Here is a 13,295-nt window from a genome sequence, read left to right as displayed (position 1 = left end):
CTACAAAGATATGTTTGTCAGCCTCCCCAGAAACAAAGTGGGACCAAGTGTCTAAGTTCTAGTCAACAGAACACACAGAATTGACGCATGCTGCTTCTCAGTCAGCCTCATAAAATCCTCCTGTGTGCTTCTCCATACCCTTTCCCTGTCCACTGGCTGAAATGAGAGGACCCTGAAGATATAGAGAACAGAGTCATAAAAACCACCTGCCAAATACCATTATCATACTATTATGGAAGAAAAAATAAAGTTTTATTATGTTAAGCCATTAAATTTGGGGACTTATTTCTTAAAGTGATTAGCCTTCCTTGATTAAGATGGCAGATGTATTATTTCCCAAGATTTATAGCTAAAGAAGGGCTTCCCTGCTGACTCAGATGGTAAAGAATCTGCCTGCAATGCAGGAGACCCATGTTCAATCTATGATTTGGGAAGATCCCCTGGAGAAGGGAATGGCTACCCATGCCAGTATTCTTGCCTGGAGAATTCCATGGACAGAGGAGCCTGGTGGGCTGCAGTCTGTGGGCATGAAAAGAGTCAGACACAACTGAGCAACTGACACTTCCGTAACTAAAGAAAGAAAGATTCACCGAAAAGGAAACTTTGACCAAGGCAAAATGGAAAGTAGAGAATGGAAACTCCACTTGAATGCACACTATGTGACTCTAGAGCCCCTACTCTTACTGTTCTCCCCAGCATCTTCTCCATATAGAGGCGAAGGACTGCACAAGAACTAGTCCAGCATAAAAGTTCTTTAATCACCAGTGATTTGGTGACTACCTACAGCCAGCTGAATTACACTTTGGCTTTGAGAATAAAGTCCCAATGGTGTTCCCCTCAAAAGTTATAGCTCAGTTGGTAAAGAATCCTCCTGCAATGCAGGAGACCCCGTCTTGATTACTGGGTCAGGAAGATCCTCTGGAGAAGGGAGAGGCTACGCACTCCAGTACTTTTGGGCTTCCCTTGGGGCTCAGCTGGTAAAGAATCTGCCTGCCTTCGGTGTGGGAGACCTGGGTTTGATCCCTGGGTTGGAAAGATCCCCTGGAGAAGGGAAAGCCTACCCATTCCAGTATTCTGGCCTGGAGAATTCCATGGACTGTATAGTCCATGGGGTTGCAAAGAGTCAGACATGACTGAGTGACTTTCACTTTTCATTTTGAAAAGTTAGCTGAGCTTTGGCCTTTTCATTTCTGCTAGGAAACTGGCATGCCTCCCAACATCTCCTACCCAGTACCAGAGAGACACATCTGTCTCTTTGTTCTGCATCTTTGTCACTCAAAGCATCATCTACAGACCAGGAGCGTGGGCATCCCGGGGAAGTTATTAGAAATGCAGAATTGAAGCCTACTGAACCAAATATGCATCTTAGCTAAATCTCCAGGTGATTCTTATGCACATTAAATTTTGAGAAGTGTGGGTCTGCTGCTGCTGCTGCTGCTAAATCGCTTCAGTCATGTCTGACTTTGTGTGGCCCCATAGACAGCAGCCCAGCAGGCTCCACCATCCCTGGGATTCTCCAGACAAGAACACTGGAGTGGGTTGCCATTTCCTTCTCCAATGCATGAAAGTGAAAAGTGAAAGTGAAGTCATTCAGTCGTATCGGACTCTTCACGACCCCATGGACTGCAGCCTACCAGGCTCCTGCATCCATGGGATTTTCCAGGCAAGAGTACTGGAGTGGGTTGCCATTGCCTTTTCCGAGTGTGGGTCTACAGCATCACTATAGCTTGAGATTTGCTTTCCTGACTTAGAGTATCCCAGCATTTGTTGTATGTTCTAACCAGTATCCTCTTCATCTCGGCAAGTCTCCGTGCATTCTCTTACCTTGACCACACCCTTCTCTGGCTGCAAGTGTGTTGACTTCCAGATACCTGCTTTGACTCACTTCAGGCCTGAGTTTTGCTTCCTTTCATGTGATCTAGCCATCCCAGATTGAGAATCGGGTTCCACAAGCAGGCACCAGCTCTTATAAAGTAGATGTGCACTCAAGGGAGTAGGATTTTAGGTGCTCTGTAGTTAATTGAAGTGTCATATTAGCTCCAGGTATTAAATGGGAATCTATGAAAAATGAGTCCCTGATTAATCAATGACTAGGTCAGCCTCTAGTAGAGGGAAAAGATCAGGACATAACGGGTTATCCTGGGAGGACCTGCAATGTTAGGTGTTCATTTTTGGACTGATTAACATTGGATAATTCTCCTCCAGGCTTCCCAGGTGGCTCAGTGGTCAAGAATTTGTCTGCCAAACAGGAGACCTGAGTTTGATCCCTGGGTTCGGAAGATCTGCTGAGGAGGAAGTGACAACCCACCCCAGTATTCTTGCCTTAAAAATCCCAGGGACAGAGGAGCCTAGTGGGCTATAGTCCATGGGGCCACAGAGAGTTCGACATGACTTAGCAACTAAACAGAACAGAATTATCTTCCACAACAAAACATGTTGGCTTATTTGCCTCTTATGGCATTATAAAAACTAAAACTAATACTATCAGCTTCCTCCTTTCAAATGAGAATGTATCACTGCTCGTAACTGAAATACCTCAAGTGTCAGCAGAGAAGGGTGATAGCGTCTTTTTTTGTATCTTCTGCATTTATTGCCACTCAGGCATCTGGCTTTGAGAATCAGCCAAGAATAGAAGCACAGAGGCTTGTACTCTGAGATAACACAGAGCTGTAGTCTCTGAACAGGGTGACTCAAACAATTTTGTAGGTCAAAGTTAGAGTTTCCGGACTTGAAATTCAATTACTCAAAAATGATTCACATCTCTTTTTTGATCGGGAATCTTAACATGTGACCCATTGTTCTTCAACTGCTAACAAGTAAGCAGGGTTAGTGGCATCATTGGCAGCTGGCTTTGGAATGTGGTGGAGAGCAGTGTGGGTTCCTGGGCCCTGTGGCTGAGTCTCAGTTCTGCAACCATCCTTACTTCTGTGAGCTTGTAGAAGTTGTATAACCTCTCTAGATCTCAGTTTCCTCTCTAAAAATGGATTCACAGGGTTCTTCTAAGTTAAATAAGACATGAAAAATATTGAGTTGGTCAAAAAGTTCATTCAAATTTTTCTGTAACAGCTTTTGGAAAATCCTGAGTGAGCAGTTTTGGCCAACCCAACATTTAGAACAGAACAGACAGAAATACAGGATCATCAAGAAGAATCAGCTCTTATCTTTTGCACCCATTTTCACCACTGTCATCTTTAGCAAGTGTAGAAAGAAAGGATTTAAAATAAACTAGTCATTATCTTTGGCTGAAATGTATTCCTGTTTCCTGGTTGGAAAATGTATTATGTAAGCATTGAAAACAATCATATTGGATGCCAGTAGCACTATAGATGGGGACCCTAGGCCACCAAGAGGCCCCATGAAGGCATTGGACATAGAGGTTAGAATAATAATTGCTTAATTCACTTTGTTGAATATTGTCCTTGCCTCCTCCCTTACTGATAGTCTAGCTTTCCAAAGATTTCCGGTCTGATTTCCCCTGTGATCTTCATTATTCACGGCCACAGGGTTCTTAAATTGATCCAAGACATTTAAAACAAAGTATTGTTTTGGAATTCCTCTATCAGTCCCTGGCTTTGGAAGTTCTGCTTTGAAAGCAAGGTTTGTTACAGTGATCAGTATCAGTATGATAAAGAACAACAGCTTAGTCGTCAGCTTATCCTGGTTCACATGCCTCTTAAGACTTGAAGTGTCTTGTGTGATTCTGATATTTCATCTCACATTTCCCTCTTCTCTGTTGTCCAATCATCGTTAATGATACCAAAGTACAACACACTTTCAGGGTGCTGTGTCCCCTTCAAATCTTTTCAGAACTGATTTAATACCATTTTACGGGTCTGTGCAATTCATCTAAACCCTTAAATCATTTTTCTTTCCCCAGCTTAAAGCCTTTCAATTCTATACCTCCACTGATAAGGCTTAACATTATAACAGCTTAAGATGTTCTTGCTCTTAGACGTGTAAGGGGAAATAACTGTTGTATCATTGCCAGTGTTTATCATGGAGTTTTTTATGGAGCACATCACAGAGTTTTGAAACAGCCAACACTCACAAAATTCTATTTTCATATTTAGAAAATGTCTTTGAGCAGGAAGTGACAATTGTGGCCAAGCTAACTGTGACTTGATTCTAGTATATTTTCAGCACTGTTATTTTCAGAATAACCAAAGCCTCACATTAGACATATTACTTTTCTTCAAAAACAAATATTGAAAAGCAAAGAAAAAATCTATTATGCATTGCTTATAAAACAAAGTTGAAACTTTTTACTTTTTTCTTGAAAGTTATAGTTTTTGCGAGCACCTATTTCATTTCTACAAACAATATTTTTCTTCATTCAGTGTAACTACTTTTCTAGTTTTGCCTTCCTAAGTATGTCAGTAATAACTGTTCTTTTTTTAAAATTTTCTCAACATTCTTATTATTGTGGAATAATTATTTTGGCACACTCCATAGTCCCTGTTCTTTGAGGATAAGTTTTCATGTCGTATTCATTATCACAGCCCTTATTTACATGGAATAATTCCTTGGGTATAGTAGATACTTGTTAAACATTTCCTGAAATTTTAATAGATTCATAAATGGAAGTAGCATAAAATATGAACTGGAAGTACCGGGTTATAATTCTGATTCTTCCCCTAAAAATATGACTTTGGGTAAATGTGGCAGGTAGACTGTTTAAGGTGATGCGTAATCTCTACCTCCTAATGTCCATATGCCTAAATGATCCCTTTCTCTCAAGTGTACACATTTCCATGACTTGCTTTTAGCCAATAAAATTCATTCAAGTGTTGAAATGTAAGAGATTAAATGGTTACATTGCATAACATTATAGTGCCCGACCTGATGGGGTTTCTTTCCCTTGCCAACTTTGAGGCAACAAGTAGCCACGCTGGGGAACTATACGTGGCAAGGACTGTGACTGGCCTGTCGGAGCTGAGGGAGTCTGCTAAGCAGTAGCCAGTAAGAAACTAAAACCCTCAGTCCCACAACCACAAGAATTGAATTCCTTCAACAGCTGAATGAACTTGACAGTGGATTCTGTCCCAGTTGAATCTCACATGAAGCTCCCAATTTGGGTGACATCTTTATTGCAGCCAGGTGATAACCTAAGTAGGGGACACAGATAAGCAGTTTTCAGACACGTGACCCACAAAAATAGCAAGTAGTTGTTCTAAGCTGCTATGTTCCTGGTAATACCATTACACAGTAGAAGAAGACCAATACAGTAAGTTACACACTGAAGCTCCAACACTTTGGCCACCCAACGTGAAGAGCCAACTCACTGCCAAAGACACTGTCGCTGGGAAAGACTGAGGGCAGGAGAAGGAAGGCACAGGGGATGAGTGGTTGGGTGGCATCACCCACTCAACAGACATGAGTTTGAGCAAACTCTGAGAGATGGTGAAGGACAGGGAAGCCTGGCGTGCTGCAGTTGGTGGGGTTGCAAAGAGTCAGACACAACTTAGTGACTGAACAAGAGCAATAACTCACTGAATACTGGTCTCCATAGTTGTAAAATGGAAATAAAGTTGTCTGTCCTACCTTACTTATAGTATTATAAGTAGTTAAAATGAAAAGATTATGTGTTGAAGAGCATTTAAAAATTCTAAAACACTATATGAGCATTGTATTTTAAGGGAAACACTTTACTAATGTGATTTCATTTATTCTTCCAACAACACTTTGAAGAATGTGATATTACCATTCCTTTTTTATAGCCAAGGGAACTGTTACCTATCAGATGAAGAATCTGAATCTCAGAGAGGTCAAGTAACGAGCTTAAGGCAACACAGATTGTAATCGGTAGAGCTCAGATTTAAACTCTGTTTTAAATTCCAAACCCTAGCACTTTCTACTGATTGCTAGTAAGACAAAGTATATTTAAAACCATGTGGTACCCATGCCTATGTCTATATGCTTTCAAGAGTCTACAGGGTAAATTAGCATTTTAAAATTCTAATTAAATATCATAATTCTTAAGTTTAATGAAGTAACCTAATTTCCCTAAAACAATTCATCACAAATTCTATATCCTATAACAAGTATGATTCAGCAACAACAACAACAGACATTTATTAGGGGCTTATTATATGCCGGGTCATCTTTGAGCACATAACTTGTATTGTCTTAATTAACAAGAAATAGAAAACAAAATTTTTAATTAATGATATTTTTCCAATAAATTATCACCTTTATGTCGCTTTTGTTGCTCTTAGAAAGTAACCAAAATAAACCTGGAAAACTAATTTCTGTTCTCTGTTATATTAAGAGCTTGTTACATCATTTTCTAGAAACTGAATAAACATTAATGAAGGATAGAGAGATTATGCAAATAGCACTTGTAGCAAATAATATTAATCTTTAAGTCCTGCTGTGGCCAATGGGTAGCACATTTCTGGTCTCTTGCTGTAACTTAATTACTCTTTCTCAGAGGAGAACTTGATATCCATTGGGCCATTCTGTGACCAAGTAGACTCATGATGCTAGAAAAACAAGAAATAGGACCCACTCTCTGTTTCTCTCTCTAGATGGCTAACTCCTTGATCAAATAGAAGGGCCATCACCTTAATCCATACCTCTTCAGCAGTAGAAAGATGAGGCCAGGGAACTTCTTGAAGGCTCAGATGAGCAGGCACATTTATCAGGTATACTTTACCTGAAGGGCTTTAATTTTAATCCTACCAGGGAAACAGTAGGTACTTGCATTTTGGCATCAGGTTCAAACTGCTTTCTTTCTTTCATTGCCACCAAAACAGTTGATGCTTTAGAGTTACTTGTCTGTGTGTGCCGTTCGCAATCAGTTGGGACATTAGGGACAAGAGTGGTGAGTGATTGGCTCCCAGAATTGTCAGTTGTGCCCTTTAACCATTGGAGGTTCTGTTGCATCACCCTCTGGTTTTGGTGAGCACCTTTATTGAATTATTTTGGAAAATCTATGAAAATAACTCCCAAACCTGTATTACTCTTTGCTTATCAAATCCTAGTCCAACTGCCTCCAACTTCTAACCATTTACACTGGAATATCATATTGTACCTTGAAATTAGGCCTTCCCAGGTGGTGCTAGTGGTAAAGAACCTACCTGCCAATGCAGGAGACATAGAGACCTGGGTTCGATAACCCTGGGTTGGGAATATTCCTTGGAGGAGGGCATGGCAACCCACCCCAGCATCATTGCCTGGAGAATCAATCCCCTGGACATAGGAGCCTGGCGGGCTACAGTCCATAGGGTCACAAGAAGTTGGACACAGCTGAAGTGACTTAGCATGCATACACACACATCTTGAAATAAACCACTTTGATTCCTAAATTATGATGATGAACATTTGGAGCACTAGTTAAACCTGTAACGTTTCAGCTCCTTCCCCATTGGTTCTTGATTGGATTATAGAAACTGTATTTTTAATCAGTACCAGAGATGATTCATATGATACAAGAGTGTTTAATAAAGTATGTTGACTTGAGAGGTTAAAGACCTCTCAATTACTCTTTGGCAATATCTCTTTCTCTTTAATGACCCTGGTGCACCATGAAATCCATATTATACTGTGTTCCTATGTTTCCAACTTAACTGTAGTCACCTTTGATGTCAGGGCTGGTCACATCCTAAATTTGATTTCTAACCTAAATAGTGATTTTATGACAAGCCTCCAGATGCATCAGAAACTTTACTCAGTCAAACACTTTCAGATATTTTAAAAAATTCTCCTTATGGAAAATGGCAAACATATACAAAAGTGGGGAGAATAGTTTAATAAAACTCTGTATACCCCTTGCTAGCTTCAACAGTTAACCATTCATCTATACTTCATTCATTTCTCCTCATCTCTGATTCTTTTGAAATAAATCTCAGACATATTTCATTTGTAAATGTTTCAGTTCAGACGCTCAGTCTTGTTTGACTCTTTGCGACCCCATGGACTGCAGCATGCCAGGCTTCCCTGTCCATTACCAACTCCTGGAGCTTGCTCAAACTCATGTCCAAGTCGGTGATGCCATCCAACCAAGAGATGCTGTCCCCTTCTCCTCCTGTCTCCAATCTTTCCCAGCATCAGAGTCTTTTCTAATGAGCCAGCTCTTTGCATCAGATGGCCAAAGTACGGGGGCTTCAGCTTCAGCATCAGTCCTTCCAATTAATATTCAGGACTGATTTCTTTTAGGATTGACTGGTTTGATCACCTTGCAGTCCAAACATACCAAATGTTTTAGTATAATTATCAAAAAGGTAATCTTTTATAAAATCTCACTGCCATTTTCATGCATATGAAACAATCAATAATTTCTTAACTAGCAAATTTCCAGTTAGCATATATTAAAATTTTCTCAAATCTTGATCTATCATCATCACCACACCCCATCCTCCTCCTCCTTCAACTTATCATCATCTATTCGTCTTCCCTAATTTTTAGCTTGAGCAGTCAGACTCCAAATGAAAAAATAAACATCGACTTCGGTTGCTGTATTCCTTAGATCTGTTTTTAAGTTTGCTTTCCATATTTCCTTTCTTTCCTCCTTTACTATTTATTTGTTTAAGATACCAGGTTATATTTTCCGGTAACATTTACCACAGAAATTGTTTGCATTGCCTCTGTTCCTTTTATTTCCTGTAAGTTGGAGAGTTGATCAGATTCAAATTCTGATCTTTACATAGGAATACTTCAGAAGTAGAACCATTTGTTTTCTTTAGAGGTTTCATCCTATCTACCTGTCTCTAATTTTGTGATGTTAGCAGCCATTGCTAATCAATATTTTAGTCCATTGTTTTGTTATGGTACCTTATATGTGATACAGTAATATTCTAATTCTTTCGTTTTTTTCTTTATTCAATAGCTAGAATATTGCCTGGAAAGAGATAAAATTTACTTTATTAACAACTTATTTCCTTTGAGGTGTGTTCCTTTTGGGAAAAACAGGAGAAATACCTGATTCTTTCCTTTATTTACAAATTTTCATTAGGTTCCAAAGCATCTTTCAAAGATGACCAGGGAGTTTAGAAAAATAAATATGATGGATTTTCATGCATTTGAAGTGCTCCCGTTCATTGTTGTAATTGTCCTCATTGATCCTCAGATTTTCTTATTTCCTTTCCCAGATTTTTTTGAATCATGATTCCTTTTCTGGCTTTCAATCTGCTATATTTACCAAATGTGACACATGAGCCCAGCATCCCTCAGCTTTTGTTCCTAATTGCTCACTTGCTCCAGTGACACTTGGAAGAAGAGTGGGACTAAGTATAAACTCTACTCTGCTTTATGTCAGTTGTGTTTTTGATGATGTCCTGTAGGGAGTCAGATACAGGAGTCTGGAGTTATATGAGGCAAAGCTTGGAGATGAAAGTGTAGGAAGCACTTTCTCATAAGCAGTAGTAGAAACATCAGAGACAATGGAATTCCCCAGGGATATTGAGAGATAAGACCCTTATAGCTCCAGATTACACAAACATGTAAAGAGCGGGCAAGGAAAATTGAGCCTGAGAAAGAAACAAAGAGTGGCCTGAGACAAAACTGGGCAAGGACAGTGTGACTTATGAGAAGCCAGAGTAGAGGAAAGGAAGTATTTTGTGAACAACCAGTAGAAGAGGGCTTAGAGTCTTTTGAATCTGTCATTCAAAAGGCAATTTTGTGACCTTTATCAGATGAGTAAAGAATAGCTCGGATCAGTTACACAACATGCCTCAAAATCATAGCCGATAAAAAGTTGAATGAGGCTCCAAACCCTGGTAGTCAGATTCCAAATCCTCTGCTCTGGCCACTATGCAATGCTGATCAATCAACTGCCTTGTAGTTCGCTGGCAAATTGCAATCCACATTATCCCTGGAGGTGTCATCATTCTGACATCCTAGCTTGATGGGATATAGAGTCTATTTGGATTTCCCTGATGGCTGCAACACAGATCTGAAGTCTCTTTACTCTTGGCCTCATATAAAATGTAAGAAAAAGGCCAGATTCTCTAGATCTTCTGGCATTAGTAGTCTCTGCTCTGAAGTGTGATCCTTCAGCCCATAGCTGCCCAAAGAGTAATTAGTATGTACATGTGAGGAAGAAGGATCCCCACGTATGTGCATTTGTGTGTGTACATACTGATGCTGATGACATTTCTGTGGTCAAGGACTGCTGTACATTTTCTCATTGTTTAACCACAGTTCTAAACACTCTGTAGATTAATGGACCTGGCCTTGACAGAGCCAAGCTTGGTCAGTTCCAGACTCCCAGCCCTGAAATTATAGTAGCTATGTAGGTTAAGAATGGGGAGACTGGTGGGCTACAGTCCATGCGATTGCAGAGTTGAATACAGCTGACTAACCCTTTTCCAGGTTAAGAATAAGAAGGAAGAAGGAAGAATCAGCAGTATTTCAGAAACAGGCTTTTAATCAGAGAGCTAGAACTCTACTCAATTCGCCTCAATCAAGTTCTCTGCTTTTTCTCCCAAAGCTCCTCTAGCTAAGATTCTAATCTTGCAAAATTTATCTCTGTGGTACCTGTTCTCATATTATGTTCCCTTCATGGGTCATCCTTCCCCTTCAGAGTTCTGTTCTGTTCATTCATTCATGCATCATTAATTCACACATCATTCATTCATTGGTTTGCTTCTTTGTTTAGAAAGTGTGGTGGCTTTGCTCTTGCTGTTCTTTCTCCCACAAAGCCCCTATCCTTCCCACCATCTTATCCATCACCTTACTCCTCTCACTACACTGGACTTAGTGACCCTCCTCTGTGCTCTCCTAACACTAGCTGCATATTCTACCAGCGTATGTCACAGGGAAGTTATCTGTTTCCTCTTTGAGTAAGGTCACCGAGAAAGAGGAAAAGTTTTATACATCGTCGTGTCTGACATATGTAGGAGCTCAATAATAAATATTTGTTGTGGTGAACAATACTTGTTTAGAGCACTATATGAATTGGGTTTTCTGAGTGTTCAGGGATCGATAAGGTCTGAAATATCACTGAAGTGCAGCTGAACTCTAGGGCTTTTATTTGAATTCAGTTCAGTTCAGTTCAGGTGCTCAGTCGTGTCTGACTCTTTGTGACCCCATGGACTGCAGCACGCCAGGCTTCCCTGTCCATCACTGACTCCCAGACCCTGCTCAAACTCATGTCCATTGTGTCAGTGATTTATTTGAATTACTATTCACATATATATATATATATATATATATACATATGACTTTACATACGTACATTTACACACACACACATATATATATGATCTTCAATATAAAGCTGTAATATAAGCCTGGGGGTATATATGCATATGTATTAAAGGAAGATATAGCTCTGGATGTGGAGGCTACAAGCAGGTATATTTGGCAAGTCCCATACGGAATCTACAGGAGTGAGACAGCACTTCTAACTTTAATGGGGCAACTTAAATTTCCTCTCCTTCGTGTCCCCACCACCTCCTTTTTGTATCTGGGTCTCCTTAGTTTGAAAGTGTATAACATTAGCTACTTGTGTGCCCAGTAGATAACTTAGAATGATCAACTCCTTCACATCGAAAGTTTACTTCCCTTACAGTTTAAGCTCTAAGCAACAGGAGGGTCAAGGTCATGCCTTATCTGTATGTGTTGCCAGTAAATGTGTAGACTGAAACTGCAACATAGTGGAAACTTGGTGAGCTCTCAAGGGTTAGCAGATACCTGTGGAGAGTCTATGCATATCACTTAGTTTAAACAGAGTGAGATGTGAGGGCACAAGGCACATGATTTCTGATGGAGCTCCTGGAACGTGTGACTCTGTCCTCAAACCGAAATAGAAGCAAAAACCTCTCTGGGTTTGGGTTATGCCAAAACTTTTCAAATCATCAACAACCAATGAAAAAGGATCATTTCACTGTGAGTCCTCTGAGGTTTCCTTCCCAGGGCCTCACTGAAGATGGGGTAAAGATGACTGGATTTTTTTTTCAGAGGAAGCTTACCTTGCTGCTTTGTGAGAGTTCAGATGTACATTTAGTGTTTGAAAGATTCCCCAGATATAAAGAGAGAGGTTCAGCAAAAAGTTATTGGGCCTTGAATAATTTTATCACCACCAACAGAGACCAAAAAAATGACCATCTATTTATAATTCTAAGAATTATCCTTTTTCATTGTGTTCATGAAATGTGGTCTTTTGTATGTCTAGAAGAAATGTCATCCCTAAATATTTAATACTATTGGGTTTCCAACTTGAAAAGAAGAAAAAATTGGAAGAAAAAGAATACTTTCAGTGACAATTCTTTGAATTTTTGATGCCTGCTTCCTTTTCCACAGTACAATGAATGTTTCTCAACAAATTAATCAGGCTGTTACATAGGAAGCTTTCTGTTAGACTTTGCTTCTTTTATTGGTGAGATCACTTTTATAAAGTTTCTAGGATTTGCTTCTAGAATGGTATGTATGTGTTTCTTTCTAGCTCTCCCTTGTGAACATCTCTCATTTCCCAGGATGGGAGAAGACCAGTTGCAATTATTCTGAGTTAAGCCTCTTTTAGTTTTTATTGAAATCTAATTGACATAAGTCATGGTATTAGTTTTAAGTATACAACAATTAGGACTTCGCAGGTGGCTCAGTGGATAAAGAACCTGCCTGCAATGCAGGAGACCCTGGAGATATGAGTTCGATTCCTGGGTCAGAAAGACCCCATGGAGGAGGACACAGCAACCCACTCCAGTATTCTTGCCTGGAGAATCCCATGGACAGAGGAGCCTGGCAGGCAATAGTCCAGTGGATCACAAAGAGTCAGACATGACTAAAGCAACATAGCCCGCAAATACATATAACAATTTGATATCTGTGTATATTGCAAAATTGCAATTATAATAAATTTAATTGGCAATGGCACCCCACTCCAGTACTCTTGCCTGGAAAATCCCATGGACGGAGGAGCCTGGTAGGCTGTAGTCCATGGGGTCGTGAAGAGTTGGACACAACTGAGCGACTTCACTTTCACTTTTTATTTTCATGCATTGGAGAAGGAAATGGCAACCCACTCCAGTGTTCTTGCCTGGAGAATCCCAGGGACAGTGGAGCCTGATGGACTGCCATCTATGGGGTCGCACAGAGTCGGACATGACTGAAGCGACTTAGCAGTAGTAGTACATCACCACACAGTTACAGATTTCCTTTTTCTTGTGATAACTCTCCTAGCATCTTTCAAGTGTATGATACAATATTGTTAACTGTAGTAACCATGCTGTACATTGCATGCCCAGGACTTATTTATCTTATAACCAGAAGTTTGCTCCTTTCCTGACTATTGCATATGCTTTATTTAGGATGTCAGACCAGGTACTCAAAATTTTAAGATCATAAATTTTGAAATC

At 40.0% G+C, this 13,295-nt stretch overlaps 1 long non-coding RNA gene across 1 annotated transcript in view; it reads left to right on the top strand.

Annotated features, from left to right (window-relative positions):
- The window catches only part of LOC112448818 (uncharacterized), a 412,466-nt gene that overhangs the window by 245,047 nt on the left and 154,124 nt on the right, over positions 1–13,295 (top strand). The gene's annotated exons all lie outside the window — the stretch shown is intronic.

Source organism: Bos taurus, chromosome 11 (assembly GCF_002263795.3).
Source record: "Bos taurus isolate L1 Dominette 01449 registration number 42190680 breed Hereford chromosome 11, ARS-UCD2.0, whole genome shotgun sequence".
Taxonomy (NCBI): domain Eukaryota; kingdom Metazoa; phylum Chordata; class Mammalia; order Artiodactyla; family Bovidae; genus Bos; species Bos taurus.
Note: the sequence above shows the minus strand (reverse complement) of the source record. Positions and strands in the feature narration are given on the sequence as shown.